This window comes from Hipposideros armiger, unplaced genomic scaffold, assembly GCF_001890085.2.
Source record: "Hipposideros armiger isolate ML-2016 unplaced genomic scaffold, ASM189008v1 scaffold_609, whole genome shotgun sequence".
NCBI classification, from domain to species: domain Eukaryota; kingdom Metazoa; phylum Chordata; class Mammalia; order Chiroptera; family Hipposideridae; genus Hipposideros; species Hipposideros armiger.
Window position 1 is genome coordinate 1177776 of NW_017731959.1, and position 11056 is coordinate 1188831.

The 11056-nt window shown below is 40.1% G+C and overlaps 1 pseudogene; it reads right to left on the reverse strand.

Annotated features, from left to right (window-relative positions):
• Positions 1–10142: 10142 nt before the first annotated feature.
• LOC109372010 (zinc finger protein OZF-like) overlaps positions 10143–11056 on the reverse strand; it is an 8996-nt pseudogene continuing 8082 nt past the window's right edge.

Genomic DNA, 11056 nt, shown 5'->3' on the forward strand with positions numbered 1-11056 from the left:
AAATGTCCTAATGCAAGTCATAACCTTGATACAGCTATTGTTTCAGGTATTCCTTAGTTTGTTATTTAAGCAATACTATCTGCTTTCCTTGCTTGACTACAGATGTATTTCACATTTAAGGTGTTTTGTGTTTAAAATAGTATGAAGCAACGCAAGCTTATTTTTTGAAAAACCTGGCTTTGTAATTTTACTATTTACCACTGGTGAATAATGTGATTTTTCATACAATGTAATAAAAACCTGGTATTTGTTTAGCTCTTTTTCCCCCAGTTTTTTCATCAAAATCAGTAATTCTTAAACTTCAGTGTTCATTAAAATCACCTAGGGCTGGCCGAGTGGCTCAGTTGGTTAAGAGCTTGCTCAAGAGTGCGAGCTCTGAGCTGCTGCTGAGCTGCCAAAAGGTGGCAGGATGGCTCAGCTAGAAAAAAAAAGAATCACCTGGAGGGCTTGTTGCTGAACCCAGCCTCCAGAGTTCCTGATTCAGTAAATCTGAGTTGGGGACTGAAAATTTGTTTCTAATAGGCTCCCAAGTGATGCTGATGCTGCTATGACAGGACCACACTTTGAGAACTGATGATCTAAACCATTTTAAGAACAGCTCTACTACTGGGTAGTAGACAGTATGGATATTATTTTTCCATTTTATATCTAGAAAAAATGAGGTAAGTGACAAGCTTAGTGTTTTACATCTACTTAGAGCTAAGACTATAAAGCAAATTATGAAAGTCATAATAAACGTAGTAGATGGGAGAGAAGGCTATTGCAAACTTTTTGACAAATATTTGCCTACAACCATTACATGGCAGATACTAGATATATAATGAATATAAAAGCAAATGAGTTTGAGGCAGATGTGAGATTAAGGAAGGGATTTTGGGGCTTTTTTGCTTTTCGTTTATTAAAGATGGACTCTATAGAAAACTAATAGTAATAACCTAATAAGATGACTTCAGGACAAAAGTATTTGAGAAGCCAAGAATAAAAGCTGTTGTATAGATATCCAGTTAGTGGTTGATTGGAACTGGGTTACTTTCTCTGAATAGGAGGGAAGAAATAGAGTTGTCGATACAGGTAGATCTGAGAATTTAGTGGTGTGGGAATTAAAGGAGTTCCTATCTAGTTAATTGTATTTTCTCAGTGAAGTATCAGTTGAAGTTTGGTTAGAATTAAAGGGAGTGTGCAAAATTTAAGAAGATAAAAGGAAGTGTGTTAAGAGTTGAAGCATGCTCATAGGTCCCCAATAAAATGTACCTTGATTAAGGCTCTGAAATTTTTTAGGAAAAGTTTTTTCCTCATTAGGCAACCCTCATTTCAGACATCCCTAAAAAGTGTTCAATTTGAACTGTATGCCCTGGGGGGTTTGTGGGATTGACCTGGAACATAATGGTGGCTTTTCTCCTGTGATTATTTTTCTACCCTAAGAGGAATATTAGATGAGAGACTTATTCAGATAACCTGTCACATAAAAGGGAATTTTGAGAGTCTGTTATTGAATGGAAGTTCTATATAATGAAATCATCCTACAAAAATGATAAAATGCAGATGATTGGAAAAGGGATCTTTAGGGTGTCTATTAGCTGGGTAGCATTAATTAGCACATGGAGCCAGGGAATTCCTGCTACATCAGGCATCTTGTAGAAAATAGGTTGATAAGTAAAACAAAATACTGGTGACCAGACAGATATACCAAGGGTTAAATATTTATGCAAAAGAATTTTTTAAGATTTTTTTTTTTAATTGGGAGAAGGGACCAGACAAGTTGTCCTTTTGTTCTTCAGTCTAGTTGTGGAGGATGTCACTTCACTGGCCCATGTTGGTATTGTCATTGCGCTCTTCCTGGAAGAGGCAGATCTGTCGCCAGTCCCTGGATGGCTGCTCATGGAGGCTCTTGGCAGCTCACTGGCTTCCGGCCGCTCACACCGGCTGCCAGCCACTCATGGTAGCTTTTTTTTTTTTTTAAAGATTTTTATTGGGGAATTGGGGGGATAGGAACAGTGCTGGGGAATTGGGGGAAGGGGAACAGACAAGTTGCTGTCGTTTTGTTCTTCAGTCTAGTTGTGGAGGACGTTGCTTCACTGGCCCAAGTTGGCACCATCATTGCGCTCTTCCCGGGTGAGGCAGATCAGTCGCCGGCTTCTGGATGACCGCGCACGCTGGCTGCTGGCTACATACGGTAGCCCATGGCAACCCACTGCCACAGGGGCTGCAGCCTACGCCGTCGCCGGCAACTCACGGCAGCCCAGCTCCAGGTTGAGCTGTTGTTCAGCATCTTAGCTGTGGAGGGCAGTGTCACTGGCTCTCATATGTGGGATCCGAACCGGGGCCCTCTGGCATCCCAAGCCAGTTCTTAACCATCGCGCCACTTGGCCGGCCCTCATGGTAGCTTTTTACAGCAGCCCACTGCAGCCTACGCTGTCGCTGGCGACTCACAGCAGCCCAGCTTCAGATCGAGCTGTTGTTCACCATCTTAGCTGTAGAGGGCGCAGTGTCACTGGCCTTACTGTGGGATCCGAACTGGGGCCCTGCTGCTCAGAGCTGGCATCCCAAGCCAACTCTTAACCAACACGCCACTTGACCGCCCCCCCCCGCAACATTTTTTTATATCAATGTTTTGATTAAAGGAATAGTGACTATAAAACGATAATGTCTACCTTGTGCAGTTTAAAGAGCTGAAGTTTTGAAAAGCAAACATTTCAGGAAGATGGCAGACATATTGACGTAAGTATACAGTACATGTTAAAATAAGTAGGGTAGCCACTAAAGAGAGGAAGGGAGAGAGGAAATGGCAGGGAAAGAGAACTTTCGAACTAGAAGAAAATGATAGAGTGAGGAAACAAGAAACCCAGATAAGTAGAAACTACATAATAGAAATAAATGAAAATGGGCTCAACTTTTTGAAGGTTCTGAAATGGGATTTTTTTTTTTTTTAAGCAGCAGCTATAGGCTACAAGGGTCACATCTAAAAAGAGAAGGACACAAGTGAAAAATACAGAAAAAGATACCAGGTAAATAGTAGCCAAGAGAAAGCTGTTGTATTTAAATAAAGACAAAATGGTCTTTAAGGCAAAAACACTGCTAGAGATAAAGTCACTAGAGAATGGTAAAAATTCCAGTTCACCGGAAAGATAACATGATTCTAAACTTGTATGTTCCTAAATAATATAGCCTGAGCATCTTCATAAAGCAATAGTGAAAAGAACCACAGAGACATTGATGTTATCAGATACTTTAAAACTACACGGAGCAAAGCCAATTCAAGATAAACTCATGATCATTTTTATCATTTTAAAATTGCTTACTGAATGCCTAAAAAAATAGGAGGTGGAGTTTTTTTGGAAGAGAAGGGAGTTGGGCTCCAAATTGGACATGGCCTTGATCTGGCTCTTCTCAGGGCTCTGTTTCCTTACCAATTATGGATAGCCACTCAGGCTGGCCTTTTTGAGAACCCTTTCACCTGATGTACCTTAAAGGAGGATCCTCTCTCTCCCCTAAGTTAGTAGTGCCAAGAAGCATGAATAGAGTGTGGTGTGAAAGCCACATGAAACATACTTTTTATTACCCTCAGGTCACTTTCCACTGCCCCTACATGTTTTTGTAGTCCAATAAAAATATGTAATTTCCTAGCATATGATGGGGAAACCAACAAAACGATGGAAATTGACCATTTCTATACAAGAGAGCCTTTCGGTACACATTCAGAATAAAATATGAGAAAGGATGGTTAGATAACTGATAATCCTGAATAGGATTATGGATGATTTGGTTTTTCGTTTTCTTTTTACTATATCTTTTTCTAAAAAAAAATAAAAATAGATGTGTAATAAAAGTGAACAACGCAAGTCTATTGCATTCCTTGTAGAATTCCAGCTTGGCCAACTTGAAGCCCTACCTGAATAAGTTTGGTTATATTTAAGCTTTCAAATCTGATTGCATAAATGAAACTGATACATAGTTTCCCTTTAAACTTAAGTTTATAATAATACACATGATATGTTCTTATTCGTTACTATTCTCTACCATTGTGAAAATATATGTGAGGAGAGGAGGACCAGCCAGTTGGTTATCCATGCAGGTGATGAAGGAACTAGAAATACAGGAAATTAAACTAGTGTTGAAATTTTCAGTGAATGAGGAGTTTGTTTCCTAGGGCTGCTGTGGCAAAAGACCACAAAACTAAAAACAAGCCCCCAAGTATTTTGTTAACAAGCCATCAAGTTTGGTATTTTGCTCTTCTCTCACAGTGAAAAGCGGCTGAAGAGGCCTCATATAGTTCTGTTTGGCTTTCCGCTGTAAGGTTTCTGGACTATTGCAGACAGTCACATTCACCCTCCTCACCTATAACCAGAACCAGATTTTAGTTTTCCTAACTTCATTTAGTTGAAATGGTTTAATGTCTGGTTGCCTGGGTTGCTGAGATAATTGAAGGATTCTAGGTTGATACATACTGTAGGAAGGAAATGGCAGAGAAACAATTTTTTTTTTTGAGATGATAGAGCCATACAGAATGTGGTCATTGGGTAAACATGCAATCTTTATTTACCTCCCAGAGAAATAGAAAAGATAACTTGGGTTTACTCATTGCCATACTAAGAATGTCTATCATTCTTCAATTCCTATAGAGAACAATATGAACTCCTTACCTCAATATTTAAGGTCATTCATATTTTATTCACTTTTAAAATTTGTTACTTTATATATCAACTAAAAATAGATTGCTTGATGGTCCCAGATCTTGCTTTGCACTTTTCTACATTAACAGTTTTTCTTATGCTTTTTCTTCTGCTTGGAATATCCATCTACTATAATTCTCAATTATCAACTATCAAAATGTATTCATCATCAAGGCAGAGATCAGCTGTTACTCTTCTACTGAGCCTTTCCTATTCCTTTCTGCTTTTGTCCACTCAGGAATCATAGGTTTCAGAATAATAACTACCAATAATTGAGTTTAATATTTGCCAGACACTTTTTAAAACGTTTGTAATGTGTCATTATTCACATCAAGTCTACAAAGTGTAATCACATTTCCATTTTACAGATGAGGAAATAGAATATACATAGCTAGTAATTATTCTCAAACCATTTTTTTAATAGTGCATCTTTAGAGATAAATTGGGACGCTAAAGACTATTCCAATTCCTTTATTTTTTTAAGTGAATAAACAGGCCAATAAAATGAACCAATTGAACTCAGGAACTATAATTAGCAGAATGTATATGGCAGAGTACCAAATCAGTCAATCTTAACAGCTTGGTAAATTGTCAGTGTACTGAGAAAAATGACATTGAAATTATGAGAGAAAAGGAAAAATATATAAATATACCTAGAATGTCCTCTAGCTGTACAATAGACATTTGAAAGGGGGGAAAAAACACATTACAATGTAGAAGTAATACTTTTAAAATAATAAAAGGACTTCTTCCTCAGGAAAGATTGAGTAGATGTACTTGTTTCTATTTCTCCTGCTAAGTACAAGTAAAAACCCTGGGTGTTTATAGAAAACAACATAAGACTTTGAAAAGTGGAAAAAAGAAGGCAGACAGGGTTCGGACCATGGGACCTAAGGAATAATATGGTGAGTTACCGGGGTTTTTTTTGCCTCATGTATCCCAGACTTGGAGCTGAAGAAGCTGGCAACCCTGAAATGCCAATTGGTGTAGACAGAAAAAAGAAAAGAAAGAAAAGTCCCAACAAAAGCCTGCTCTTTCTAACCAAAGAACAAAGAAAAGGACAGCCTAGTTAGATAGAAAACATTTACTGCTCCACTCCAGCCAAACACCACAGAAAAAAATGGCCCCACCCATACCAATAAAGATCCTGTGGGGGCCCTGGATTTCCAGCCTCACCAGACTGTAAAAGGGTGCTACAGCCCCATCTTTCCTTCACAGGAGTGGTATCAGAAAAAGATGAGTAGGGAGCTGGGACTTTGTTCCCCACCAGGTAGTTGTGAGACAGCACCCTCCTCCATGGTGTCAGTGTAGACCATTTAGGGAGCTGGGACTTCTACCCCAACCCAGAAGTAATGAAGCACCCGCACCTCTTATCCTCCCTACTGGGTGGTTTCAGAGAGGCTTACTGGAAAGTTAGGACTTTCACCATTGCCAAGTTTTAACAAGGCCACATACACCCGGTAGTGTCTGGGGATACCACCTGGGGAACTAATAATACAGTTTTATCTGTCCCAGCCAGGGTGGTTACCAATGGATGCCAATTGGGGAGCTGGAACTTCCATTCCTGTTCACCAATGACAAGGAGGCCTTTCCCTCAGGTATCAGGGCTGAGTGAGGAACCTAGACTTTTACCCATATCCGACAGAAACAAGGTAGTGTCTGCTCTCTCAGCCATGACTGTCAGAGTAAGTCAGCTAAAACTGAAGGTTTAAGTAAGATCTAGTCTCATAACATTATGCCCAAAATGTCCACGCTTCAATAGAAAATCACAATACCAAAACAAGGAAAATCTCAACTTGAATAAAAATCAACAGATGTTTTACTGTGAACCTAAAACTGCTCTAAAAAATAGCCTTTTAAAAATATCATCGATAGGGTAGGATCCGAGATGACAGAGTAGATAAACGCTATGTTTGCCTCGTCTCATGAACACACTAAATTACAATTAGTTTATAGAACAATTAACCTGGAAAACCACTTGAAGTGTAACTGAACAGAAGTTTTATAACTAAGGGTATAAAGAAGACGCCATGGGCTGGCCAAGTGGTGCACTGGTTAAGAGCTGGCTTGCGAGCGCAAGTTCTGAGCATCAGGGCCCAGGTTCAGATCCCACATTAGGGCCAGTGACGCTGCGCCCTCTACATTTAAGATGGTGAACAACAGCTTGACCTGGAGCTGGGCTGCCGTGAGTCGTGGGCTATGGTGGAGCTGCAGTGGACTGCTGTAAGCTACCGTGAGTGGCTGGCAGCTGGCGTGAGCTGCCAAGAGCTACCGTGAGTGGCTGTCCAGTGGCAGGCGACCAATCTGCCTCATCCAGGAAGAGCACAATGATAGTACCAACATGGGCCAGTGAAGCGATGTCCTCCACATCTAGACTGAAGAACAAAAGGACAGAAACTTGTCTTCCCCTCCCCCAATTCCCCAATTAAAAAAAAATGCATTTGATAAAAAAGAAGAAACCACGTTGAGACTGGTAGGAGGGCAGAGATGCAAAACAGGCTGGCCCCAAACCTCTGTGTGGCAGTTGAAAATCAAGAGGGATATCTTGGCCATGGAGGTTCCTCCTGGAGGAGTGAGGGACCCCAGCCCCACACCAGGCTCCCCATCCTGGAGCACTGGTGCCGGGAAGAGGAGCCACCACAATATCTGGCTGTGAAAAACGGGATTCTGACCATCCAGGTGGGACAGAAGGCTGTGGGAAACCCAGAAGTCCTCTGCAGGGGCCCGCACACAGACTCACAGACATGCATTGTGGACTCTGGCAGAGGGATGGTGACTTGGGAGGTGTCACAGGCATATGGGGAACAGACAGGTGTGTGGCTGTGGGGTGAAGACTTGAGGAAATTGCCATTTTCCCTGTGAGGGGGCCTCTTCCCATGCAGCCAGCAGGCGGGTGTCATCTTTCCTGTGTTGAGCCCTCCCCCATGCCCATGGCCAAATATGAATCTGAATTGGTCTGGTGAGCTCCATCCTGTTGACTCACTGAGACCCTGCCACACCCAACTCCATAGCAGAAGGATTTTATCAGCAGCTGAATCTTAATGGGAGTTGCCAGATTTGGCCTTTTGTGGAGCTACCCCAGGTCCTGAATAGGTGACAGCCATCCTCAGTTCATAGTGTGACCTCTCCTAGGCACCTCCAGGTCCAGCACAGGTAGTGATCAACCATGAATAGCATTGTAGTTCATACCAGCTGGTCATTGGCCCATCACAGGCAGTGGCTGACGTGGGCCTGCACCAGAATCCTTCCCAAGAGGCCCCGGAACCAACATACTTCAGACCACAGCAGGGCACCACTCAATTAGGCCCTAAAGTGGCACACCCAAAGGGTGGTCTCAACAGGCACCAGAGCGAACTGGGGCAAATCCTGTTCTGTGTGGTAAGCTACTCCACACAGCAGCTCATAAGCTGTGGACGTGGCCAAACCCCACAGCCAGTCAGATTGAGGGTCAATCCCACCCACTCATGTGCAAATAGCAATCAAGGCTCAAATATAACAGGAGGTCACAAACAACCCACACAAGGGACACTCCTGGAGCACCCAGTGCAGGTGACCAGGGAGATTGTGCCACTGGGCCCCATGGGGCACCTACTACATAAGGCCACCCAGCAAAACTGGGAGATGTAGCAGATCTACCTAATACACAGAAACAAACACAGAGAGGCAGACTAAATGAGGAAACAAATATTTCCCAGGTGAAGGAACAGGAGAAAACTCCAGAAAAATAACTAAATGAAATAGAGGCAAGCAACCTACCAGAGACAGAGTTCAAAATACTGGTTATAAGGAAGCTCAAGGAACTTAGTGAGAACGTCAACAAAAAAATAGCAACATAAAATAAAGACATAGAAACCATAAGAAAGACCCAGTCAGAAGTGAAGAATACAGTAACTGAAATGAAGAATGCACAAGAAGGAATCAATAGCAGGCTAGATGAAGCAGAGGATCAAATCAGTGATTTGGAAGACAAGGTAGCAGAAAACACCCAGTCGGAATAGCTAAAGGAAAAAAGAATTTTTAAAAAGTGAGAATAGTTTAAGAGACCTCTGGGACAACATCAAGAGTAACAACATTTGCATCACAGGAGTACCAGAAGCAAAAGAGAGAAAGCAAGGGATTGAGAACCTATTTGAAGAAATAATGACAGAAAACTTTCCTAATTTGGAGAAGGAGATAGACATATAAGCCCAGGAAGCACAGAGAATTCCAAACAAGATGACCCCAACAGGCCAACACCATGATGCATCATAATTAAAATAGCAAAGTTTGAAAACAAAGAAAGAATCCTAAAAGCAGCAAGAGAAAGGCAACTAGTAGCTTATATGGGAGCTCCCATAAGATTGTTAGCTGATTTCTCAACAGAAACTGAGTCATTTCATTTTTGATAACTTAAACAATTTTTATACAGTAAGCAATTAAAAGTTTTCAGAAATACTTTCTACTTAAGAAAAAAAACACTTTTAATATCTGACTGGAAATGGAGACCACTGTGACATTATTTCTGTAAGTAATACAAATCCACCTTTTTTAACTATAAGAAACTTTTCAAACAAAAAATAGTAAGACAAACATGTGTATTACTATCATGAAGAAGTAACTAATATTTTGTTTCTTTATAGCTTTAAAATAACATATGGATATTTAGATATAAAGCCAAAATCTCCTTTAACTATCACCCTTATCCCATTCTTCTCTTATCCCATTTACATCTATACCCATAACCAATATACAATATTAGTGTTGTTTTTATTCTCATTAAAGTTATAACTATATTATGTGGATCATTTTCTGTTTGATTTTTTTTTCACTCCACATCATAATTTTGAGATTTTCCCTATTAAAATATATAGGTACAGTTTGTTGCAGTCAACTGATGTATATTATCCCATCATATAAATATAACACATTGCATTCAATGATTTCCCTAATGACAGGCATTTCCAGTTCCTCCCACCTCCAATTTCTGGCTGCTAGAAATCGTGGTGGTAGTTTTGGCTACCAGAAATCACATTGCAAAGAGCATCATGGTACACACCTCCATATGTTTATGTTTCAGAATTTCTCTAAGGCATAATACTAAAAAAAGAAATTTTGGGGTGTACATTAAGAAAATCTGTTTATTAAGTAATTTTCCTAAAGTTTTAGATTTTTTTCACATTAAGTTTTTCTTTCTTTTTTATTTTATGTTATTTATTTTTTACTGGGGAATTGGGGAAGGGGAACATAGTGTTTTTCCAGGACCCTTCAGCTCCAAGTCAAGGTGTCCTACAATCTTAGTTGTCGAGGGTACAAGCTCAGTTCCAAGTCCAGTCGCCGCTTTCAATCTAGTTGTGTGTGTGTGTGTGTGTGTGTGTGGGGAACGCAACCCACCATCCCATGTGGGAATTGAACCAGCAGCCCTATTGCTCAGAGCTCGCGCTCTAACCAATTGAGCTATCTGGCTGGCCACTCTTCTTCTTCTTTTTTTTTTTTTAAATGTAAGATATAAGGCAGGAATGTTTTTTCTGCAGGGAAAGCTAAACATTGTTCAATTAGGTCATTATTTCTTCACAGAATTGGAGTCTATCTAGGATTCATATTCCATTCTATTAATCTAATATCTATTAATGAATAATACCACAAAGTTTTAATAATCATAGTTCTCTATTAAAAATCATATTGTTTGAATGTATTTATTTCTTTCCAATCCTTGTACCTCTTCCTCCTCTATTGCACTGGCTCTAGCCTCTAGGAGTAAACTGACTTGTAGTGGTGATATCTGATATCCCTGTCTTGTCTCTGACTTTAATGGGAATTTTTTCAAAAATTCAGCATTAACTATGATGTTTACTCAAAAAAACTTTGGACACAGGTTTTTCATTATACTGTTTCTCCTCATAAGAATGTTCTGATGTCTCAGATATTTTGAGCTCCTGCTAAAAGCTTTCCTATATAGATAATGTTTTACCCCAGAATGGATTCTCTGATGTGCAGGGAGGTGTAAATTCCCACTGAAGGCTTTGCTGTATTCAAGCATTCATTTTATCTTTAATGAGTATGAATTTTCTCATGCCTAATATCACCACGTTTTTGGCTGAAAGCTTTTCCATCTTTGTTACACTGATAAGACTTCTTACCTGAACATGTTCTTAAAGCAAGAGTTGAGAACTGAGAGAAAGCTTTCCCACAGTGATTACATCCATAGGGGTTCTTACCAATATGATTTCTCTTATGAACAGTAAGAGATAAGGTTTGACAGAAGGCTTTCCCACCTACCTTACATTCATAAGGCTTATCCCCTGTATGAATGCTCACATGTACAATAAGTGATGTGATTTAATAGAAGGATTTTCCACATTTATTACATTCGAAGTGTTTCTCTCCTGTATGAATGTTGTGATGTTTTG